We start from the raw sequence: 22,884 nt of genomic DNA, 5'->3' as shown, positions 1-22,884 counted from the left end.
ATACTCCCAGAGCACCCCCCACAGAGTGCCACGAGGGACACGGTCGAATGCCTTCTCCAAATCCACAAAGCACATGTGGACTGGTTGGGCAAACTCCCATGAACCCTCTAGCACCCTGAAGAGGGTATAGAGTTGGTCCAGTGTTCCACGACTGGGACGAAAACCGCATTGTTCCTCCTGGATCCGATGTTCGACTATCGGCCGAATTCTCCTCTCCAGTACCCTGGCATAGACTTTTCCAGGGAGGCTGAGGAGTGTGATCCCCCTATAGTTGGAACACACCCTCTGGTCCCCCTTCTTGTAAAGGGGGATTACCACCCCGGTCTGCCAGTCCAGGGGCACTCTCCCCAACCGCCACCTGCCAGCGACGTGGGGCCGACCTCCCGTGGGCCCACCACCTGCGGGAGGGACCGTAAGGGGCCGGTGCATTGTGAATTGGGCGGCAGTCGAAGGCGGGGGCCTCGGTGACCCAATCCCCGGACACGGAATCTGCACATGACTATCTTTGCTTAATGTTATGAACAGCAGCTACGCTAATTATTCTCCATTTGCTTTTCTGTTTTGCCTCGGGACACCCGTCCCGAGGTGACTAGAGAGGACTTCAGCTTCAGTTTGGATCCAGCCTCTTAAGAAGACTTCAGATGACCAACACCTATGAAGAGACGGCGCCAACTCCTGCGAGGACTTCAGAAGACGCAATCATCTGGATCAACATGCACATTACACAATTTCTATATATCCTAATTTTTGTTAATGTAATTCATTTTTCCAGGACCTCATTGCTTCTACGTTCAGTTAAACTGCTAACAGTGATTGTAAATTAATTGCCTAAATTATTACATTATTTGCTAACTGCATTCTTTAAATTGTAATGTTGACATGCATTCTCTGGAAAGCTGCTTTGAAATGATATGTATTGTGAAAAGCGCTATACAAATAAATGTGAATTGAAAAAAAAAGTGAATTAACGTCTGGATGAGCACAGCTGAATCATCAGACTAGGTAAGCAAGCAAGGACAATAGCGAAAAATGGCAGATGGAGCGATAATAACTGACATGATCCATGATATCATGATATTTTTAGTGATGTTTGTAAATTGTCTTGCTAAATGTTTCATTAGCATGTTGCTAATGTACTGTTAAATATGGTTAAAGTTACCATTGTTTCTTACTGTATTCACGGAGACAAGACTGTCGTTATTTTCATTTTTTTAAACACTTGCAGTCTGTATAATTCATAAACACAACTTCATTCTTTATAAATCTCTCCAACAGTGTGTAATGTTAGCTTTAGCCACGGAGCACTCAAACTCATTCAGAATCAAATGTAAACATCCAAATAAACACTGTACTTACGCGATTAGACATGCTGCATGACAAACACTTTGTAAAGATCCATTTTGAGGGTTATATTAGCTGTGTGAACTTTGTTTATGCTGGTTAAGGCAAGCGCGAGTTCCGGGGGCGGGGAGCAGGAGAATTTAAAGGGGCAGCAGCCTGAATCGGCGCATATTTAATGATGCCCCAAAATAGGCAGTTAAAAAAATTAATTATAAAAAATCTATGGGGTATTTTAAGTTGAAACCTCACAGACACATTCAGGGGACACCTTAGACTTATATTACATCTTTTAAAAAGACATTCTATGGCACCTTTAAGCAATATTTTTCTCTTGTCTTCTTTTTCTGTTCTGTCTTATTGATCTGACTACTTAAACTTTAGGTGTTTGTCCAACCTCTTTGAGGAGTTCTGACCAATCAGGTATCGTCTTCTGGTGGCTTTCCTCCTCCCCCTTAACTTTAAATTAAATGTTATCTCCTTGATCTCGTAATTTCCTGTTCTCAGCAGAGAATAAAAAAATATTAAAATAATATGATACGTTTCACACAGATTTCATTCAAGCCACAATATGAGTTTAAAATAGAAATTTAAATTAATTCCAAACAAGGTACACTTTCAATCAATCATTCAGAAGTTATAACATTTACATGAATTGTGGGTGTTCTAAGCACAACTGGTCACATGTAAAATGTGTAGACACTATATAGTGTTGTTATGCAGTTGAAAGATGGTTTTGGAACAATTTGATGCAGTTTATTTTATATCACAGTCTATGATTTTTCTTGTGAATTTTCAACTGTATCACTCAGAAGAAACAGGCCTGCATTGTCTCTCCATCTCAGGAGATCAAAAGACTCTGGTGTTATCTTTTTGCAGCTCAAGTTGCATTGTCTTTTCAACCATTTGCCTTTGACTTAAGTTTGGCACCTTTCTCCTAAGCCAGGACGCATGTGTGGCAGGGGGTTGTTGGTAGACTCACTGGAGTCACAAATGACAGTTTCTCTGAGTTGATTTGGGCGTCTGGAGTGTTGAGATGAGCCTTGTATGGAGTTTGAAAGAATCATGATGTTTGAAAGAATCATCTGAAAGATTCATTTGTCTGGTTTGTCCTCAATTCCTACAGGTTAAACAATGATGTCGGACGATTTTGAAATTGGAGGAGAAAATGAGATGGAGTACCGCGGTAATTCTGCCTACGTCACACGTGACGTTTCCAATATGATTACGTAATGCGCGGCGCATCGCAGAGCAGTGCAAGACGAGCCTGTGATCGTGTAAAGCCCTTTGAAGCTGCTCTGAAACTGCAAAATGGACCACTATGGAAAAAAATCCTGGAATGTTTTCCTCAAAAAACTTCATTTCCTTTCAACTGAAGAAAGAAAGACAAATATATTGGATGACATGGGGTGAGTAAATTATCAGGAAAATTAATTTCTGAAGTGAACTAATCCTTAAAAAGGAATTAGTACCTCAAAATATACGTCCATATGCAAGTTTGAGTGACATTATTTAAATTAAATACATTACCTATTGTCGTGTCAGTGATTATCTCGACCTCTGATAAATTTTTGACCTCTGATATAGATGGTCACTCCACTCTCTGGTATCAATGTGAATATCTTACGAAAGGTTTACCAGATTTATGTTATGACAAAAAAGTTAAAGATTGGATGTTAATTTACACTGGAAAAAAAATTGTAAGTGTCATTTACATGTATAATGTTGAAACCTTGTGTCTATACTAATGAAACTAATGTTGCTGATGGAGTTTAGTATAAAAAAAACAATATAAAAACATTTAGGGTCAGTTTCACACAGGGCTTAGGCTAAGCCAGAATTAGGCCTTAGTTCAATTAGAGCATTTAAGTGCATTTTATAAACGTACCTTAGAAAGAAACATCACTGGTGTGCATCTTAAGACAAAACAATGGCTCTGACATATTTTAAGATGTGTCAGTGCCAGTTTCTTTAAGCTTAAACAGCTCAAACATGCATTTTAGTCTAGGACTAGCTTAAGCTTTGTCTGTGAAACTGGGGATAATGTAATTATTAACCTGATTTACAACTTTTCCCGTACAAGAATGCCCTAGATTTTGGGAAACTGGATTTATGCACTTTTTACAATACCTTATTTTATGGTACCATAATGTGAGCTGTTGTTTTGCGGTGTGTGCTTTGATTTTAACACCTTATCTTGTTATTTATTACCTGAATTGCCGCTCTCTCTTTAGTCCCTCGTGTTCAGCAATTGGTGAAAAGTTTGAAAGTGAAACTGGGTTTCTATTTTAGAATCAAATCTTGCCTTTCATTCGAGGCTAAAGAGGCTTGTTGCCGCCACTTTTATTTCTGTCCTAGACTATAGTGATGTTATATATATGCACACATCTTCTCAGTGTTTACATGCTTTAGACACTGTTTATCATGGTGCATTGAGGTTCATAATAAATCTCAAAACTTTCACACATTGTGTGTTGTATGCTCTGGATGGATCTGTAGAATAAAATAATGTCATGTTTTTATTTATAAATCTATCCTGGGTCTACTCCCTTCATATCTTCATGCTTATATTTGCAAAATACATGCTGGAAGTGTAGTGATATGAACTCAAGCAGTCATGTATGTATTGTTTATCATTAATATTATTAGTTGTCATTTGTTAAATATGGTTCTAACGTTAAATGTATATGAAATATATTTGTATACAGTACTGTGCAAGGATGCCAACTTGAACATCACTTAGACCTGTAGACGCTGGCGGGTGACGCTAGAGGGTGATCGTGAGCCGCAGGATATAGAGCTTCATTTATATATGAAGAAGCCACTCTGGCAGTCACTAATATACAGTTGAAGATAACTAATTCTTATCTCTGTTTATGTGTGTTTACAGGTAAGATGAGTGATGTGGCATCACAGTTTGTGTTCATAAAATGTTTATACGTTAGTTATATGTGTTAGTTTGATGAATTTGTATATTAAAGCGATAGATTTAGCGGTTGATATGCGGCCGGCGGCGCCCGCGCCATGGATTGCGCAATCGCGGCTGGGAGGCGGCCGACCCCGCTGCGCTGGTGGAGGCCGCGCGAGACATCACGACATAATAATAGTGCTTAATGTCGTTAGACAATATAATTGCAATCACTCGTTGTTATAAAGAGTTGATATTTGATTGTTGTTACGTTTGTGTTCTATAAATCTGTCATTGGTTAGGGACAACTAAATTGCTGATAGAGATTTTTACAGATGTTTACAACAGAGCACATAGAGAGAAATATAGTCTACTAAAAAGGAAACAAAGTGCTTATACACAATTTGTGTATGTTTATTGAGTATTGTCTGTTTGATGTAATGTTAATGTGTTACAGACAGTATATAGCAATGTATTCTCATTTTCTTTTGATGTATTGTCATAAGATTGTGCAAAGTGTGTTTATTGAGAGAAAGCTTCATATATTTATTTATATATGAAGAAGCCACTCTGGCAGTCACTAATATACAGTTGAAGATAACTAATTCTTATCTCTGTTTATGTGTGTTTACAGCGTGTTTAAGCAATAAAACAATATGTGTGCCACCAGAAGTCCCCGCCTCTTCTGTGTGTGCAACTTAGGGAGCTGGTTTCATTGGACAATTTTTCAAAAGATTTTAAATGACTTGGAGACAAAAACATCAGGCTGTAGTTGTTTTGACTAGTTATGTATTGATAGTCTTTTTCATTGTATATTTTATCAATTTACTTTGCTTGTGTGTATGTATGGATGATATTTGTTAGTTGTTAAACCCACGTAAGCTGTGTGTTACTGTCACTCTTGGCCAGGGCGCTCTTGTGAAAGAGATTTTTAATTTCAGTGTGCTTTTTCTGGTAAAATAAAGGTTATAATATAATAATAGTATGCAGTGGAAAGTGGTTTTAATTGCCCGCTCACTCTAACATTAACCCTGTCAAATTTGCCCTTATTTGAGTGTGAGCAAAAACACGCCATTTTAGTATGTCCTTTTAAATGCAAATGAGCTGCTGCTCTCTGCCCGCTTTCCAGAAGAGGGCGGAGCTTTAACAGCTCACGCTTCGGTTGCTCAACAACAACAAAGCTGGAGAATCTCACGCAGCCAAAATGAGGATTGTCAGTAACGGTGTTCAGCCTTACATTGTTCAAACCGGAGTCGACACTGATGGAGAGACTCAGGAAGAAGTTACAACTTTTAGAATGAAACTGGACGTTTCTGAATGGTTAGTGGGTAAATTTATGTAGTTGCTGTGGACTTTATTCAACTCATCCACTAGCATGTGCCGTCATGTTAATCTTTTGTGCAAATCCAGGATTGAATTGACCCTCGTTTGTGAAGCAGTCCGGCGTAAAATGACGGCAAGTCAAAGGAGTTTATTGTAGTTTCTTCCAGCCGTTTTTTGAAGTCATTAAACAGAGAATTGTTTAAAAGAAAATATCTCCCTTTGCATTGAACTTTGAGCGTCGTAAAATCTTTTCATATCTGTCATATTTCAAATTTATCCCATGTCCAAAACTCATGATGTTGTCTAAACATTTACATTTAAATCGATAATACCGGTTTGCTCTTTACTGCCATGTACTGTACATTTGCTCTGTGCTGTCCAGTGCGTGGCGCAGCTTTGCCACACAGTTTTTTATAATTGGTCAGTTAAATATAACAGGCAGTGTGCCAAAGTTGTAGGCTAGAGGGTAGTTGTGTGCAGCTGCAAAGTAAATTAATATTTATGAGCTAAAGTAATGTAGATCAATTTATGTCCACACAGAATTAAGCCCTGACTCTGACTCAGTATGTTTGTGTCAAACCATTCACTAGACTGGTTGTTTAATGAGAAAGAGATGAAATGTAGTTAATGAACAACTGATGACAACATGGTTTGATGTCTGGTTGACCAATCAACGGAAAGAGCTTTTCATTTTCATTCCTGCCCACATGTACAGATCGAATATTCAAGCTGATTATTCGTTTCCAACGAAAAAAATGCAGTTTTCTGATTACAAAAAAAAAAAAAGATCGTAAGATACCCTGATTCTTGTCTCAGAAAGCTGTGAAATGGTTGCCTGGAAAATCCAGCCTCACCACTGTACCAGCGGATGAGTCTGGTTGGCCATTGAATCAATTCAATTTCTAGGGCGGAGCAAATCCGAGCAAACAGGAAGCAGAGTAAATCAATCAGAGAAGGGCAGATATGACGTTAGCAAAGTGACAAGAGAGTCAACAGCGAAAAGTAAATAATTAATGTGTTTTTGGTCATTTAAAACTGAATTCACGGCTGAATAGAACAAACTCTCAGGTCTCCCGTGCGCAATCTTTGTTGATATTGATATTGATGGGACTTTCGCCGCACTAGAGTGACGCTGTTTGCGTCACTGAAATAAACGAATTTGATTGCATGGTATGGTTTGGAGTTGACTCGAATCGCGACGGAGGCCGGACTGACCGGACTGATATATCTTGTAGAAGCTATATCAGTCTGGCCTTGCCAGACAAGTGAAATGGTTGGTCTCTGCAGTGTTTTACTGCATGTGATACAAAAAAACTCCAACCCATGGTTTAGGCAATGCCAGCCAATGAGGCCTGGAAACACACTTTTCAGTTTTGAGTTACTCCATTTTTTCAGAGGCTCCATCTGAGCAGAATCCCACCAAGCCTTCTTTAAGAAAAGTATCAAGACCATGTTTCAGCAGGGAGTTGATTAGAGTACTAGTGAATCCATCTGCAGGTGTACTCTCTAGCTCAAGAAGAGGAAGGTCAATGGCTCTGACTTATTAACTGATGTCTAATTGTGTACCTCAGAACAATACTTCTTACTTAATGAGTTACGTTCATCCACAATAACAGTCAGCTTTGCTCGAGTCACCCTGATGCTTCCCTGATCTCTTTGACTATAAAATGCAATGTCAGTAGATGTGATATTTGAGTGAAGAACACAGCCAACATTCGCATCATTTATCATCTGAAGGTTTATTAATCCTGGATAATCAATTTTTTGCAACATAATACGCTGTTGTGAAGATGTTGTTGGTTGAAGCTAAAATATCACTTTGTATTTTCAGAAAGCTTGATTCTGGAGCTTTCTCACCTTGTTTTTTCACACGTCTTCTGCTAAATTGTGATTGAGAAAAGAAATGAATGAACAGTTTGTCACACAATGATTTTTGCCATTCAGTAAAAATTATGTACCAGTGTTTCCCCATTCTCAGTGCACCATGTGACCCTGCTTCATAACGTGTTTTACTTGCCTTTTTCTTTGTGACAAATGGACACGTCTTGGTGAAATAATCATATTGATTGGTGGTCCAGCAGTCTGGTAAGTCCTCACTAACTCTGACACTCCTTTCTCCTGTCCAACATCATCTTCTCCTCTCTCCTGTCCACTTGAATGTTACATGTTAGTAAGCTAGCGTACCTGAGAAAAAAAAATGTTTGTGTGTTCAGAAGACCTAGGGGGGAATCAAGTCCCAAATTTCATGATTTATATTCATGAATAAAAATGTTTGAAAAGCATAGGCTTTTGGTTCACAAATCTCACCCTGTGACAACAAATAGGTAGCCAACATGTTCCTAGCAAAGTCGTGACTCAGTAGTGACTAACGCAGACTTAGAAGTAGTCTGTAAAGCGGCAAGAGCATAAACCATCACTCCAGTTTCCCTGTGAATGATGCTATCAAAGATTTGTTGCAGCTCTTTAGGGGTGGAATTAATTTATTATGTGCTACAAAGGCAACGCTTTTGAATGATTGCTTGAATTAGTAAGAATGAGAAAGCCTATCTGCTGGCCCAATTTAACCCCTGGCTCTCCTTCAGCATCCTTTGTAACATTCATTTGAACCATGGGAAACTCTTTTTCCATCATTTCTTCTGAAGATGTCTGTATCGTAATTGCTTCATCACAGCATTTTCACCTTTGTCTGGGCATGTACTCACCAGATGCCTCGTTGCTGAGAAATATAATGTAGCGATTCAGTAGTGAAGCTATTTTATTACTAAAAGTTGCAGAGCAGCATTGATAAGTTTCTGTGCTCCTGAATGTTTCTGTGCACGCAGTGTGATCTCTGTGTATGAGTGACATATGTTTGTGCGCTTCAACTGACTTGAAACTAAGTGTGCATTAAATGGTTTTATTGCACACCTTCCAGCCAATCAGAATCGAGTATTCAGACAGACCATGGTAAAAATATAGATATTAGGGATGTCCTGCACTGATCAAGTTAATTTTTAAATGATCAGTATCAGCTCTATTAAGCCCAGTCCTTCTTTTTTTTTTACCATCAGCCATCACGCAGGTGTCATAAATGAAGAGCGCAATTTGGAAAAATGTAGTACAACAGTCAAAACATTCTGAGTAAATGTGCTCCTCCCAAACTTTGTTAATTAAATATCATTTTTAGACATCTGAACAAGCGCTCAGATCCACACCAAAATAATCAGTCCGAGATCATGTTCTCAACCCGATTGCAAATTAATTCTGGAGCAGGTCACTTGTGGTGAGAAAGCAATCCGACCCAAAGGACTAATGAACCAGGCTGTATCACAATGCATGATGGGTAATTACGAAAAGTTGCATGAAAAGCAGCAGGGAATTTTTGCTAATTCCTCCCAAATTAACTTGGAGCAAGGGCGAAGCAAAAATGCTGTAGTGATTTTTACTTTGTCCATCCTAGGAAAAAGGGATTGGTACTCAAGTCACCGCTGACGTTGTGATTTTTGGATCATACGTCTCTTGAGGTGTGGTTATGAGTACATCAGATGACCACTTCCCCCTTTTTCCCTAGTTCAGGGCACCAGTCAAGGTCTGTCACCTTGGTGGTATGAGAACACTTCCAACAGGGGCTTTCATTCATTTAGAATTAATGTAAAGTGGTCAGCTGATTTATCTGAAAGATTGGTGATATTGCTAACTTGTAGAACCTTCTTCTGTATTATCAGCACAAGGAAGACACAAGTGTAATAAAATACATTGTATTAACAAAAAGATAAACAAGAATAACTAACACAACTACTAAATGAATACTATGAATGATAAATGAATAAAGGAATGCATAAGCTACATAGAATACAAGTGATTAAGTTGGGTGTGGCTATGGAAGAGTTACGTTATCTTATGGAAAGATAAACTGTTTCTCTGAAAATAATAAGGTGGAGAACCTTATTATGCACCAAACAAATAAACGAAAGATTATTTGTTATTAACTAAATCAGCTATATTACATCTAATGGAAATTAGGAAATTATATACAGTACTGATAATATACAACAATGCCAAGGTCTCTGGAAAGAGGTTTGGTTTAGTGATATTTACGTTCCACTTGGTCGAGTCCGATGACGGTGACGTCTTCCACTGGTTGTGCTGGGTGACAGTGCAGTGGGGAGAGGAGCCAGAATCTGTTTCAACAGTCTTGAACACGAAGCTCTGTGGGATGCTGATCTCCTGGAGCACCAAAGGGTCCTAAAATCTGGAACACGCAGATGAGGCCCTGGTGTAGGTGCAGAAGGTCCTTAACAATCTGGAACACGCAGACGAAGGTACCTTGGAAGTGAAGGTTTGCTCTCCTGAGCTTAACCTTGTTGCAGATGTCGTTACTGTCTTGCTGGACGGAAACTCTTGAACGTAGTGTTTGTTGATGTCTCTTTCCTCAAAGGCTAGAGGCTTAGAACATGGTCGTCTCTGTTGCTGCCTCACAAGCTGTAGACTGAGATCATGGGATCTGTTGTTGTCTCTCTGGATGGACCAGAGGCTCAGAACGGTGTATCTGTTGTGTCTCAGCTTCGCAAGCCGGGACTCAGAACAATATCTGTTATGTCTCACCCGATGGGAGACTCAGAACAATGAGTGTCTGTAGAAAGGGTACCTTTATCCCTTTCCGATGAGGAGGAGATTGCATTCTGGCGCTTCTCCATTCGAGTGCTGTGATTGGCTACTGGCATCAGAGGGGACACATAAAGTGTGGTCCACCCTTCTCTCCCCTGTGGAACTCATTTGCATTAAGCACAAATTCACCCATTGCTGCTAAGGTCCCGAGGAATTTTTATGGCAGTCTCTGGCCAACCTTAGGAAGTAGTGTCTAGATGGGTGAAGGGCAGTAACTGCCTGTGGACCAATGAGAAGTCTTCTCCTTCCCAGGCTTGGTACAAGAGGTCTTCTTCTTACCCTCTAAGAGAGGTCTGGATGTTGTCCTTCCATCTTTATCTGATGGCGTAGGACAGTTTGTTTGTGTTAGTCCACCGAGATCCAATCAAAATTTAGCAAACCTTTGTCCACTGTTACGGAGAGAGAGGGGCCCGGCCATAAACTGGGCCCTGGAATTCACTACAATGCCTAATCAAGCAACTGTCCAAAACACATAAAAACGTACAAGGTGTGTAGTGAGCACCTCAAAGAGATGGGCTTTAATTGCACCGTCAAACAGTGCCGCACGAAGGATAAAAAAATTTCTTAACAGTACATAAAATTTACAGATTTGCTTCGCAAGACTGGGAGTTCAGGAGATGAAAAAACTTAGTTTATCTGGTAGGAAGTCATGTGATTTCAGCAGTTTAGCTGTTTGATACACGATCCAAATCACTTATTCGAAACAAAAGATTCATAAAGCTCAGAAGCTTCATGAAGCAGTGTTTTGAAATCGCCATATCACTAGATATTGTTGGAGCTTATAAAAGTAAAAAAAAAAAAAAAAATGCCCTGACTAGTTTCAGACTTTGCATTACATTAAAATGAAATTCACTTTACCATCTAACAGGGGACCAAAGTCATTTTGTTTATTCACTATTCCATGCCCATTTCCACAAACATTAAACCATACATGCTAAATGATCAGTTTAAACAGCAATTTTTCTTGCACTTCAAAGTTCATTGTTGTTCCCCCATATAAATGTATAAAATGCCATCCATATGTAATGCTTTATACAGAAAGAGAGAGACCGGATAGCTGGACCGAATGGTTGCAGCCAAGTGCAAGCAAAACTCACGTAGGCTATCTGACGTTTCACATGGGGTTTACTGTCAGCGCCGTTCCCACGAACACATGGGGCAGTTTGCAACACTTCACTGACAACTGCGTTACTGAACAAAACAAAAGAAATAACTCACGGTTCACGATCCATCTACATACTGCCCACTCATCAGCGAGTGAGAGAGAGTGTGTTCCGCATTAAAGGAGCAGTACCTAATTCCACTTGTTACACATACAAAAACAGACACTAATGCACTCATAAGCCTTCTATGTGAAGGTCAAAATTCTAAAAATGTACTTAGTGTTCTGGCTTCTGTGTAGAATTTCATTGTAATGTAATGCAAAGTTTGAAACTAGTTAATGTATTTTTTTATTACATTAGTTCCCAGTTTGCATATGTATTAGCTGCTGAATTGGTCAAATATGATCAGAATGTAGAATGATACACGGTTAAAGGTGATAGAGAGGATTTTTTTTGACTGAGAATCCAAAGACTGTTACTGAGTTTTTGAAATGAGCGCATGCATAAGAACAACCCCCTCCTTCACAGCTCATTTTAAAGGAACGTCTCCCAAAACGCGTGCACGAGTGTTTGTTTACCACCGGCATTCGCTGTTATTAAGCCGGACACACATTTTACGACTAGCTAAAACATTCTGACTGTGCTCAACATACGGCGATAGTTTCCTGCTCCTGAAGCAGATTTATATACTTTCACATGGAATTTGAACACCGACTGTTATCGCAGACTGAACGCAACTGGCTCTGACTGGACGCGTTTGAGCGCGATCAGTCATAAGTATCAATTTACATTCATAATCGGCCTTACAATCGTTAAGCCGCGCACACACTTAGTGGATTCATTATGTCGGACTCACCGCAGGTGACTCATAATCTGCAGTTGTTACTCCTGTCTCCTGACAAAAACATTGCATGCGGCGCATGTAGAGTGTGGAAAGTTGAGCGCGCGGCCGCGCGTCTCTCACAGGGAACGTCATGGCAGTGATTGACAAGCCAGACAAGCCAGAGGGTTGATGTTTTTAAGGCCCTACCTCGTGCACAGATGATGTATATTAATAATATTCCTTTCAGTGCACCTAAAAAATAGTCTTTTATCACTTAGTAAAGACAGTTTCAAGTAATATTGCAAAAATGTATAAAACAAAACATCCTCTTTACCACCTTTAAATCAAGAGAGCTTGCAGGAAGATCCCTAGTGAAAAAATAGTATACTTAAGCACAATTTATTTGTATGTACTTTAGTATGACTAAATATACTTGTGGCACACTATAAATTGGTATACTTAAAGTCTGCTAAATTGGAACAACTAATTTTGTACTAAATGCATTTTAGTTGTGCAAAAGCAGTGCTGAAGTTCAATTAAAGTTGTATTAAATATACTTGTTTGTGCTAAAGTGGAACTATTTCAAGTATACTTAAGTACACTTTAAATATGCTCTTGTATTTAAGTTTTGAAATGCAGAATTCACTCAGCATAAACTTTAAATGTATTTTGGTGACATTAGAATTGCAATTTAATTACATTGTAAGAATGCTGAACATACATTAATATTATACTGATAACAAACTTTTAGTGATTTTAAAACACATTGCAATGGCATTCCAAGTTAACTTGTACAGTAGTGTGCTAACGGCATCATTACAGTGTGCTTCAAATAGGCTACAATAAAGTAATCTTTATAAATAATGTTACAGCTTAAGAAGGGAAGCAAAACATTCTTGATATTTAATGTTGCAACATTAAATATCAAGAATGTTTTGCTTCCCTTTTACTTGACATGATCTGTCATTAATGCAACATAAAGCAATTGCATAAACCGGCATAACATTAGTTTTATTCTTGTGCACGCTTTAACTCGCAATGCACCACAACTGCTGTTGACAAAAATGCAATGAAATGATTTGGCAGTCTCGCATTACGCTGTGGATTTAAATGTGACGCGTTGATTAAAATTATTTACTTTTCATGCCGTTAACGTTTCTGAATTTATTTGACATTTTTTAACTTTTTGTGTAATTTTTGAAGACTGGTCAGGATCGGTTTAATAATTAGTTTAATAATAATTCATAATATTTTGACAGCCCAAAGGGCTGCAGTCCATATTTAAATGTGCAATGGGCCATTAAAGTAGCATTAATAGGGAAAGTGTTTTACAGTAGGTGCTTTGGAATGCATTACAAATACAGTAATAAAACAGTAAAACAAAGTAATAAAACTTCTGATCAGGTACATGAATTTCTCCATTCACCTTTCATCAAACTGACTATATGTTGTTTTCTTTATCTGTCATAATTACAATTATTTACTTTTGTAACTACTTTCTATATGTATGTATATCTGCTTTGCAACCATGCAAAATTGTGAAAAGTGCTATAGAAATCAATTTGAATTAAATTAAACAATAGCCTACCTGATATTCAAAGCGAGAGCAAATTATTGAAAAGCTAAATATCATAATTATAAAACTTACTTCATGATTATTTTTTGCAACTCAAAATACATTTCCTGTTAACTTTTATCTAGGCCAATACTATTGTTTTACTAAACAAGTAGAACTCAAATACTGTTCATTGAATTGTACATTTAATCATAACAGGTCAACATGGTATTCAACAAAAATAAATTACTGAAGTAGTAGGCTACTTAAATATTTAACAAATTAAATCATTTTATTTCCAAATTGCTCATTGTTACATTTGAGTTGTAGGCAAAAGTTGGGTTTGAAAATTCTGCCCTTACAGCTCCAGTTAGCAGAAACAAACTAGATGTTTCAGTTCATACCTCACGTTTTCTTTGGTTTGCACAAAAAAAGTCTCATCTAAATAATTATATAGCATCATCTAAAAATTATTTCATCATTTTCAGATATGAAATACATGGTGAGACTTGTGTCTTTAGCTACAATGACTTTCTAGACCCAGTTTCCTTCTGACAAATGTGCCAAAACTGCAACACAGATTCCCAATAGTGTGCACTCCAGAGAGTTTGTTGTTAAGCAAAAGTACAGCAAAACCGATTGTTGGCGAGTGTGATGGCATTGGGTTTATGGCGTGTTCAAAACATATCAATCATTACGATCTATATGTGTCAACTTCTGGTTCAACCAATAGGACATTGGGGCAGGCCAATGGGGGTCAAGGTTTAGCTTCAGCAGTTACAGTGTTTTCAAGTCATGTCAGGAAGAATACATTTATGAGATAAAATGCACATGAACATCAGCAAAACTCATAATTATGAGTTTAGGTAACTCTGGATTTTCTTAAGAGTTTCCGAGTTAAGTACGTGACGATGAGAAATGATGTCAGAGGCAATGGATGCAGAGTCTGCCCAAGTAAAAAAACTACTAAAATGTATTTAAAATAGGCCTACATTCATTTCACCCTAACTAAAAACCCATTAATATACAGTAGTCAAAATTTGTAGTGGATCAAAAAAGTTCAAAGTTGTCTAAAGGATTAGTTCACTTTCAAATTAAATTTTCCTGATAATTTACTGACCCCCATGTCATCCAAGATGTCCATGTCTTTCTTTCTTCAGTCGAAAAGAAATTAAGGTTTTTGATGAAAACATTACAGTATTTTTCTCCATATATTGGACTTCAATGGAGCCCAAACGGTTGAAGGTCAAAATTACAGTTTCAGTTCTACACGATCCCAGACGAGGAATAAGGGTCTTATCTAGAGAAACCATTGGTCATTTAAAAAAAAAAAAAAAAAAAATTATATAATTTAACAATAAATGCTCATCTTGAACTAGCTCTCTTCTTCTTCTCCTCTATTAGAATTCCGGCAGTGTAGACGCTGCTAAGTGTATTACTGCCCTCCACAGGTCAAAGTTTGAACTAATTGTTATATACTTGCACTAGCATATTGTAGGCTATATGACAATTTAGTTTAATGTAACCCCGGTTACCAAAAATACATGATTGAATTAAATGAGTCAGGACATTTTTTTCTTTCTTTTCAATTTATCATTTATTTTCATGAGTATTGGGACATCCAATTGAATTATTCTGTGTTTGTGAGAACCGACCAATGAGGATCAAGGATGTTGTGTAGTGCATTTTTTTGTTTTCCTGAATTCGCACGCGGCTGGAGCTTGCGCTCTCTCTATCATCGGCTGATCAGAAGAGCAGACGTGATTCGAGTCTCTCCAAAGAAAGTAACAAATTTGATCAATCAAATAGAAATATGTGATTTTAATCTAAGTTATATATGACCAGAGACGATTTAGACTGTGAAGAAGTGAAGTTCATGTGAAAAAAAAAAAATCTGAGATCTATAATATGTGACCCGATCTGGCGAAATGAGTCGGAAGTCGCAACGTTCTATTTTAAGATATGGGCCGATTATGTGGAAAAACAATGAAAAAATCGATTTTTTTTTTAAAGCTAATTTCAAAGAACAGACTTTCAAAAATAATCTCCCAAAGTTTCGTAGTCCAGATAATTGAGGTATTTAAAAAAAAAGGTATTTAAATGGCTATTAAATTTGACATGGTTTTACTAAATTCGCTGGAAATGAACTTCTCAACTCCTCTGTCACTTATGAGCATTTCCCGGTATCCCCTGAAACGTCATTATCTCTGCTCTACAAATATGGTGTTACACGTTGTATAGAACCAATCAAACAGCTTAGAAATGTAAACACACGGACCTAAATGCTGATTTTTAACAATGGGAAGTCCCGTTTCGACTGACAGGCACGCGATCGGTCCAGCCATCCTCCTGTCAGACTAGCGCGCCTTATAAAATAAAACTCCCATTTGCGTGTCTCTCTTTAAAAGCCAATAAAAATTTAATCCATATAGGTAGCACAAAAATTCTTTTTGCATACAAAACCAAAGACTTTAAACTTTCATATCAAGCCTCCAACATGCTTCTGTTGCGTTGTTTTCACCCTCTAATGAGTCTGAGTAATATGCGTTTACAACAAAAATAGCACAGCAGCTAACTGAATACAAGTGTGTATATTTCACGTGCTCATAACTTCATGAAAAATGCACAGATCATAAAAACCGCACATCAATATTTAAAGCAGATTTCGATAAATTTAACGGTTGAGATGCGGCCGGCGGCGGCCCGCGCGATGGATTGCGCAATCGCGGCTGGGAGGCGGCCGACTCCGCTGGGCTGGTGGAGGCCGCGCGAGATATTACAGCAACATAATCATATTGCTTAATGTTGTTAGTATTACAATATAATTGTAATAATTGGTTATGAAAGAGTTTATTTGTTTATTGTTACGTTTGTGTTTTGTAAACCTGTCATGGGTTAGGAATAAATAAATTGCTGATACAGATCGTTTATAACAGAGCACACAGAGAGACATAGCATACTAAAAAGGAAACTAAGTGCTTATACACCGTTTGTGTATGTTTATTGAGTATTGAGTATTATTGTCTGTCTGATGTAATGGAAATGTTAATGTGTTACAGACAGTATACAGCAATATATTCTTATTTTCTTTTGATGTAGTGTCATAAGATTGTGCAAAGTGAGTTTAAGGACATAGAGCTTAATTTATATATGAAGAAGCCACTCTGGCAGTCACTGATAAACAGTTGAAAATAACTAATTCCTATCTCTGTTTATGTGTTTTTACAGCAATAAAACAATATATGTGCCACCAGAAGTCTCCGCCTCTTCTGTGTGTGCAACATTGACTAAATGCAGTCATGCATTTCTGATCTTTTGAATAGGTCAGGTTTTTTTTTCCTGAGGGGAGATTGATTTTCTTTGATGGCGAGCGAACCTATTCGGACACTGGAAAAAAGAAGAAAGAAGATTCATCCTATAGGACCAGGAGAGTATCGTGATTTCATTTTTTTTTCCTTGCTCAAGGTAAAACTATTCCTGCATAGAGACTGTGTTTTCTACATATGGGACTGAAAACTGTCTGAGATAAATAGAAGGAACTGATATCAGTTATTGAACATTTGGAAATTGAACTGATCGTCGACGTGTGCGTGATATCACAAAATGGTTGTCATTCTATCGTTTTCTATTGTATTCATACTATTCTAGTGTGAAACCAACAGTGATTTGCTCTAAGTGATTTGTGCTTTTATTTCTTTTTGTTGAATTGATTTAACTTACTTTGAATTGTTTTTCATTTATTTTATTGTTTGATTTCAAAAAGGGGAAAGGCCGGCATTTAAGGGAACACTTGTAAAAAAAATCTATATACTTACCTTAATTGTGGTCTCCTGTCGTTCCTTCAGCAATTACCCTCTACCTCCATAGTCGAACATACAAATCTTCTGATTTTCTTAATTGGTCCATAAAAGTGAAGAACTAAATTATAAGTAATATAACCCGTTACACTAGCGTCTTAGTCTGGGCTCCAGCAGAGGATCAGATGTCGACTGCTATATTGGAGAGAGTATTGTTGGGCTCTGAACATGAAGATGATGCTGAGCGTCCCACAGTTGTGATGTGCTCATTGTAACGAATGTAGCGGTTCGTACAGTTATTAATTAATTTATGGATGAAATATGAATATAATAATTCATAAGGTTATGAATGAATTATGATTCATATATCAACCCAACGGGGAATTAAACATATATTGTGAATCAATTACAACGAATTATAATCAATTACATATATGATTAGTTCTGGTTTAATAATTATCTAGAGAAACTGTTCGTTTGTCCAGCAAACTAAGTCCCTCACAGAATATTATAAACAGAGTTATTTTCTGGCCATGAAAATAACTAAAGCATAAAGCGATCGAAAAACGTTAAAGTGACTCGGTCTTCAGTTGAAAGAACAACAGAACAATCGAGCATGAATTATGTGTTTAATATATGCAGCTACGGCTACCGAGATTATACGTCAAAAATATATACAGAAGTATACACATATATATACACGAGTGAGAATGAAGAAAAGACATGGAAAGAAAGATGATCAAAGGATGGCAAATTACACAGTTAACGTAAACCCTTTTGAGAGAGAGAGAGCCAGCACAGAAATCAGTTTAGACAAATTCAGATAAATGATAATACTTGCTTATTGGTTCAAGTCCGTGTGTAGCAGTTTCAATGCGCCTGGCTGGGTTGGTCCTTTCAGAGAGGGTTTCTCCGGCGGGGTTTTCAAAAGAGGTTTAAGCTTAAGTAACTTAGCCGAAGAGAGAGAGAGAGTTTAAAGAAGTGGTCCTCCCGAACTGCGCGCGTGGTTGGGAAGCGCGGTCACCTGAGGCGTCCGTGCACGAGGTGCTCGTGAGTCAGTCGGGAGACAAAGGAGAAGAAGAAGAGCAGCGCGAAGAGACAAGAGAGAGCGAAGGTGTGTGTCGTTGTCTTTATGGAAACCCAAGCTAACACACCTCCTGAATTGTAGCAGCCAATAGAGGCGCAGCACTATTTGGCGGCAAAGTTGCTTTGTTTGGTCTCCTAGCTGAATTTGCATACTTAATGCCCATCAGATCGGATTTCGAGATGGAGTGGGTTCTTCACAGGATCATTAAACACATAGAAAAATGCATTTGTCCGTTTTGTGACATGTCTCAATGAATAGCTCGAGTCCGGAGCTTTGAAACGAGATCAAACTCGATAGGTCAGAAAGGCATAGAAACCAAGTTATGGTTTACAGACAAATTATATCGTTAAAATGCACACTAGCACAAATACACTCATTTAAACACTAGGAAACATGCATAGGCTCTAAAATATATCATATATATATTCCAGCATAGTGGTAGTTCACATATACAGTTAAAAATGTATGATTGTGTGTTTCTGTATGTGCCTGTGTGTGTGCTTTTGTGTGTTCCTGTGTGTGTGGGGTGTTGGAATGTGGATCTGGTCAGTCTCTGGGGGGGGGTGCTCCTTTTGAAGTCACCAAAGAGAGGAAGTTGGACTTTACTGTTTACCATCGCTTGTCCACAAAAGTGTCAAGTGGGCTTATCTTATGGCAGACTATGCGGAGCCGAGATGGTTTTATAACCCAGTCCAGCATGCTAAAAGCGTTCTGAACATTCCCAAGTTTATTGATTATCCTGATACGTGTGCATATGCTACATCATGCTGAATCAGATTCAGACTTGACAACCATGCTTTCCCGGGCCCCTGGGGGCGTTGTGCGACGCATACTCGCCTTGCCCCACCCCTGTCTTTAGCCCGGACGTGCATGGAAAAACTTGGCAGTTTGTAGCCTCTTTGGTATCAAATATGGTACGCCAAAGGGGCCATAATCTGCATTACAAGTTTTTTCTCTCTCACTACCCTTTAGGGTGGGGTGGCAGTGTTACGGGCACACCACCTCTGCCCTGCATGGGTCTTGGCCCCTGGCAAGTCCGTGGTACGCCAAAGCACTCATTGCATGTGGGTAGTTCTGAGTCAGGGTTGAGCTACGCATGATCCAGGTCATAGCGCAGGCCCCTGGCCAGACAATGTCCACTGTGGTGGTCCGGAAACACCCCTGGCTAGTCTTGCTGGGATGTGTCGTTGTCAAAGTACACTTTCTCGACGCACTCATCTCACAAGCTGGCCTAAAATCCAGCCCGCTCCCCCCGCAGCCAACCCAGTTGGTTAGCAGGAGGCGGTCCTGGGGATATGGCGACCTGAAGCTGAAGTAAACAGTTCTTTCCCCGGAGGAGGGCCGGGTGGAGAATTCTGGTCTGTTCTGCCGCTGGCTCTCCGGAGTCCAGCGGTACCCACGAATAGAACTGTTATCTGATCCTCCAGGTCCCAAGAGGGTGTGGCTGGTAGTGTGCAAGGCCCCGCCTTGCCACTCTCAGCCCTCTCTCACTTCACCATCCAGGTTCCAGTGTGGTGGTTCAGGCCGCACCCCATGTGCCGTCTCCCATTCACACTGCTACCTCGCAGAGTCTGACCACACTCCGGGCTGCTTCCATGCCGTCCGAGTCGGGTCCCCGTACTCTGCCTCGCTGCCCCACCCCCGGTGCGTCCCCAGCCCGTCCAGCTGGCTCATTCGTACCATCAGACTCGGCTGTGCGATTCAGTTCGCCCGGTGTCCCCCGGTTTTCAGGGGTGTCCACTACACTCAGGTGTCACTGGACAATGCACCTGTTCTCCGGGCAGAGATTGCTGTCCTCCTGGCGAAGGATGCAATCGAGCCGGTCCCTCCAGCCGATATGAAGTTGGGGTTTTACAGCCCCTACTTCATTGTACCAAAAAGGGCGGTGGGCTACGGCCAATCCTGGATCTGCGCATCCTGAGCCGGTACCTTCACAAGTTGCCGTTCAAGATGCTCACGCAGAAGCGCATTTTTGAATGCGTCCGTCCCCAGGATTGGTTTGCAGTGATCGTCCTGAAGGAAGCGTACTTTCATGTCTCGATTCTGCCTCGCCTCAGACCCTTCCTACAGTTTGCGTTCGAGGGTCGAGCATATCAGTACAAAGTCCTACCCTTCGGGCTGGCCCTGTCACCCCACGTCTTCACGAAGGTTGCGGAGGCGGCCATTGTTCCCCTCAAAGAACAAGGCGTTCGTATTCTCAACTATCTCGACAACTGGTTGATCCTGGCCAGCTCGCGAGAGCAGTTGTGCGAACACAGGGACATGGTTCTAGCTCACCTCAGCCGGTTGGGTCTTCGGGTCAACTGGGACAAGAGCAAACTCACCCCCGGGCAGAGGATCTCTTATCTCGGTCTCGAGCTAGACTCGGTCGCCCGGACTGCGCGCCTCACCGAGGAGCGCGTCCAGTCGGTGTTGACCTGCCTGAGTACGCTCAAGCGCAGGACAGCGGCCCCACTGAAACTTTTTCAGAGGCTCCTGGGTCATATGGCATCTGTAGCCGCGGTCACGCCGCTCAGATTGCTCCATATGAGGCCGCTTCAACACTGGCTCCGCGGCCGGGTCCCGAGATGGGTGTGGCAGTGCGGTACGCTCCGTGTCCCTGTGACACCGAGCTGCCATCGCACCCTCATCCGGTGGTCGGACCCCTCGTTCCTGCGGGCAGGAGTGCCCCTGGAACAGGTGTCCAGGCACGCTGTGGTCTCCACAGATGCCTCTGCCACCGGATGGGGGGCCACGTACAACGGGCATGCAGTGTCGGGTCTGTGGACGGGGCCTCAACTGCATTGGCATATCAATTGCCTGGAGTTGCTAGCATTACGTCTTGCACTGGGCCGCTTCAAGAAGCTGCTGTCAGACAAGCACGTACTGGTCCGCTCGGACAGCACTGCGGCCGTTGCGTACATCAACCATCAAGGTGGTCTACGCTCCCGTCGCATGTCACAACTCGCTCGCCATCTCGTTATGGAGTCAGAAGCATCTGAGGTCGCTTCGTGCCATTCATGTCCCAGGTGTGCTCAACCGTGCAGCCGACGAGCTGTCACGGCAGCCTCCACTTGCGGGCGAGTGGCGGCTCCATCCCCAGGTGGTCCAGCTGATCTGGCAGCACTTCGGCGAGGCCCAGGTAGACCTGTTTGCCTCCCCAGAAACTGCCTACTGCCAGTGGTTCTATTCCCTGACCGGCGGCACGCTCGGCACGGATGCCCTGGCACACAGCTGGCCACCGGGTCTGCGCAAATATGCGTTTCCCCCAGTGAGCCTTCTCGCACAGCTCCTGTGCAAGGTCAGGGAGGATGAGGAGCAGGTCTTGTTAGTGGCTCCGTATTGACCCACTCGGACCTGGTTTTAGGACCTGATGCTCCTCATGACAGCCCCTCGTTGGCCGATTCCTCTGAGGAAGGACCTCCTGACTCAGAGACGGGGCACCCTATGGCACCCGCGTCCCGACCTGTGGAACCTCCATGTAGCATATGCACACGTAACAGGATAATCAATAAACTTTGGAATGTTCAGAACGCTTTTAGCATGCTGGACTGGGTTGTAAAACCATCCCAGCTCCGAACAGTCTGCCATAAGATGAGCCCACTTGACACTTTTGTGGACCTGCGAGGGTAAACAGAAAAACTCCAACTTCCTCACTTTGGTGACTTCAAAAGGAGCACCCCCCCCCAGAGACTGACCAGATCCACATTCCAACACCCCACACACACAGGGACACACAAAAATACACACACAGACACATACAGAAACACACAATCATACATTTTTGACTGTATATGTAAAATAGAACTATGCTGAAATATATCCATCATGTATTTTAGGGCCTATGCATGTTTCCTAGTGTTTAAATGAGTGTATTTGTGCTAGTGTGCATTTTAATGATAGAATTTTGTCTGTAAACCATAACTTCTTTCATATGCATTTCTGATGTATCGAGTTTGATCTCTCCGTAAAGCTCCGGACCTGAGCTATTCACTGAGAGATGTCACATAACTGACAGATGCATTTTTCTATGTGTCTAATGATACTGTGAAGAATGGACTCCATCTCGAAATCCGATCTGATAGTCATTAAGTATGCAAATTCATCTAGGAGACCAAACAAAGGAACTTTGCCCGCCAAATAGTGCTGCGCATCTATTGGCCGCTACAATTCAGGAGGTGTGTTAGCTTGGGTTTCCATAAAAAACAACGACACACACCTTCTCCTTTGTTCTCCCGGTGATCTCCCGATCGTCTCGTGCACGTCTCTCCGGACGCCTCAGGTGACCGTGCTTCCCAACCACGCGCGCATCTCAGCAGGACCA

This window comes from Megalobrama amblycephala, linkage group LG14 (assembly GCF_018812025.1).
Source record: "Megalobrama amblycephala isolate DHTTF-2021 linkage group LG14, ASM1881202v1, whole genome shotgun sequence".
Taxonomy (NCBI): domain Eukaryota; kingdom Metazoa; phylum Chordata; class Actinopteri; order Cypriniformes; family Xenocyprididae; genus Megalobrama; species Megalobrama amblycephala.
This window is presented reverse-complemented; position numbering follows the sequence as displayed.